Source organism: Hordeum vulgare, chromosome 1H, assembly GCF_904849725.1.
Source record: "Hordeum vulgare subsp. vulgare chromosome 1H, MorexV3_pseudomolecules_assembly, whole genome shotgun sequence".
Classification (NCBI taxonomy): domain Eukaryota; kingdom Viridiplantae; phylum Streptophyta; class Magnoliopsida; order Poales; family Poaceae; genus Hordeum; species Hordeum vulgare.
Window position 1 is genome coordinate 305,120,136 of NC_058518.1, and position 2,635 is coordinate 305,122,770.

Sequence of the window (2,635 nt, forward strand, 5' to 3'; positions counted from 1 at the left end):
GCAGATAGTGTCTCTATTAGCTAGTGTAATAGTGACATCAATGGGTTCTAGCTCAGCAGGTGCAATCTCATCTTTGATTTCATCATATAAGGAACGGGGTATTGCACTAACACTAGCTCCCATATCACATAAACCATGGTAACAGTGATCTCCTATCTTGACAGAAACAACGGGCAGGCCAACTACAGGTCCGTGTTTGTCTTTCGCGTGAGGTTTAGCAATTCTAGCGGAGTCCTCACAGAATTTGATAACATGCCCATCTATGTCTTCGGCTAAGAAATCTTTGATAATAGCAACACTAGGTTCAACTCTAATTTCCTCAGGGGGTGCACGTCGTCTACTGTAACCCCTACGCATCACAGTTGGAGCTTTAGAATAATCCTTTATCCTAGCAGGGTATGGTGGTTTCTCAGTGTAAGCACAAGGAACAACAGGATCACTAAAATCAATGACTTTCTTCTGAACTAAATTGGTTTTGACTATGTTGCTTTCTACAGGAGGATGATATTTAAACTACTTCTCTTTGGGAAGATCAACATGAGCAGCAAAAGATTCACATAGAGAAGCTACTATCTCAGAGTCAAGTCCATACTTAGTGCTAAAATCTCTAGAAGTGTTTGTCTCAACAAAAGATTTAACGCAATCAAACTGGAAATTCATACCTCGCTCCTTACCTTCACTACAAGGAATATGCTAATATACGGCGCTATATTTTTGTCGCTACATTGTCACGGTTTTTAGTTTACGACGATCTCACGATGAAAAACCAAGCGTAAAAAACGGAGCGTCACAAACGAACAACAGCGACGTTTGGATCAAAATCGTCGTAACCTTTATGACGATTCCTGGATCGTCGTAACCTTTACGACGATCCTAAATTGTCGTTGGCAATCCAACCCAATCCTACGTGGCAAAATTACGACGAAATTAAAACATCATGGCTGAAATCAGCCTAGCCCATTTCATTTGATCACATGGGCTGATTTTATTTTTTTGGGCTTTTTTGGGCTTCTTTTGGGGCCTTAGCATATTTATAGCCAATTCTACTATTTTTTTCGAATTTTGGTTTGTGGCCTTTTACTTTCTATTGATTTCCTTTTTTGACCATTTTTATTTTGTACTGGTCCCACATGTCATGGTGATCTTAAAATTAGTCCGACACGTCAGAAATTTCACATTTTGTCAAATAAATATCATAACTTGGTCCCCTTATCAAGTTGCCATTTCGTAGGTATTCAAATCACATTCAGAATCAATATTTCAAACAGGCTAGGGAGCAAATGAAATTCGTCCAAACCAACATTAAATTTGTCTATTACAATCTTTACACTACACCACAACCCAAATATACCTAATACTGCCTACTATTACAATACATTTCTCTTATAAAAGATGCTGCCCCCTGGTCCTCCTCCTCATGTATCTGCCCTCTTCATCTCCTCACGCCCCGCGTCAGTGTCCTGATCACTCGAACCCATCTGGGTGGAGAACACCTAATTTAGGTGGTCATATCCTGATATAACAGTAAGTTCACCATGTCAGCCTAGTAAAATCCAATCTAAACACCATAAAATTTACAGAATAAAATACAAACAAGCATGCTCAATTAAATCCTGCCTATAGATTATAGAATTCTGAAATGCCTAAATGATGATATGCTAACACCTTCTACAAGCATTCTTTCACTTAGCTGGTGCCAAAATAACAACACAATCAGCCATGTTTATCAATATAGAAGTTATGTGGTTGTGTTGATATAAAAGACAGTGCACAATAGTACCTTGGGTGGCATCAGGAAGACAACCTTTCTGGAGGTGGCTCGGGCTTGTCCTGCAAACAACCCATTATAAATATCAGCAACAAACCATGCGCGTGTGCGCGCACACACACACCTACAAGGAAAGAGAACCACTGTTCTTCAGTTATTTCCATGTAAACAGATTTTGGATGACAATGTGAGAATATGAGGACATAAATGTTGTAACTCAATCACAAACAACAGTACAAGAAACATAAACATTCATGTAGCTATCGTGTTAAGTACTATTCCCAGTCAGCAGCTATCCCATAGATAGAAAGGCGAACAACAAGGAACACATGTATGAGATAAACGGTGACCTACAGTCTTATGTAGACGCATCAATAAACTACACAACATTCCTGGAGAAAAGAGAGGATGAAAAAAATACATACAAATGCATTGAGTCAATAATCAAATAACATACTTCTTATTGTCTATTTTGCTTGTAATAACAAAGCCAAAACCATTTGCTATTTCAAACGTAAACTCACGCATCTCTTTTACAAATCAGACAAGAGCACGTACCATCAAGAGCAGCCTGAAACAACGTCGTGAAGCAAGAAACAGAAGTGGCACTAATCATCTATAAACAACAGTAATATCCTGATGGCTTTGACAAGTTTCTATAATATAACACTATATATGCTTTAGGTTCTTAACTCCGTGTAATAATATCTTGGGAGTTGGAATTGAATCTTAGTTACATACATACACGGACACATTATATTATTGACTGATTGATGATATGATCCAATAAAATACTCCATCTACTACTCTGACCCAGCAAGCAAAACACACACACACACAAAAGAAGCAGCAGCAACACCTCTGGAT

At 38.4% G+C, this 2,635-nt stretch overlaps 1 long non-coding RNA gene across 1 annotated transcript; it reads right to left on the minus strand.

The window, feature by feature from the left end:
• Window positions 1-1,281: 1,281 nt before the first annotated feature.
• LOC123409976 lies at window positions 1,282-1,934 on the minus strand. Its single transcript, XR_006612950.1, has 2 exons — window positions 1,781-1,934; window positions 1,282-1,513 (listed from the first exon to the last, which is right to left on the minus strand). It is a non-coding gene; the product is annotated as an uncharacterized LOC123409976 (long non-coding RNA).
• Window positions 1,935-2,635: the final 701 nt, after the last annotated feature.